The sequence below is a fragment of the Crocodylus porosus genome, unplaced genomic scaffold (assembly GCF_001723895.1).
Source record: "Crocodylus porosus isolate Cpor-Errol unplaced genomic scaffold, CroPor_comp1, whole genome shotgun sequence".
Classification (NCBI taxonomy): Eukaryota; Metazoa; Chordata; order Crocodylia; family Crocodylidae; genus Crocodylus; species Crocodylus porosus.
Genome location: NW_017728922.1, coordinates 17,655,563 through 17,655,834, shown reverse-complemented (window position 1 = coordinate 17,655,834; position 272 = coordinate 17,655,563).

The window sequence follows — 272 nt, the reverse complement described above, 5'->3', positions numbered from 1 at the left end:
CGGCTGCCGGGCGGGGACGCGGCTCTGCGCCTGCCTGCCCGGCCCCATCGCCCGCAGGTGAGCGCCGGCCCGGGGAGCTCGGTTGTCACGCCCGGGAGTGGGGGGCTCGCGCCCAGGTGCTCCGGGGTGGCCGCCCCGCCGCTGCTCGGTCCCCGCGGCGCGGAGGACAGGCTTTGTGCGAGGCGGAGGGTGCCCCAGCTCGCTGCAGCCGGGAGGAGCCGGGCAGGGGAGCGGCAGAGGCCGGAGCCGCGGGAAAGTTTCCGGGAAGGGCC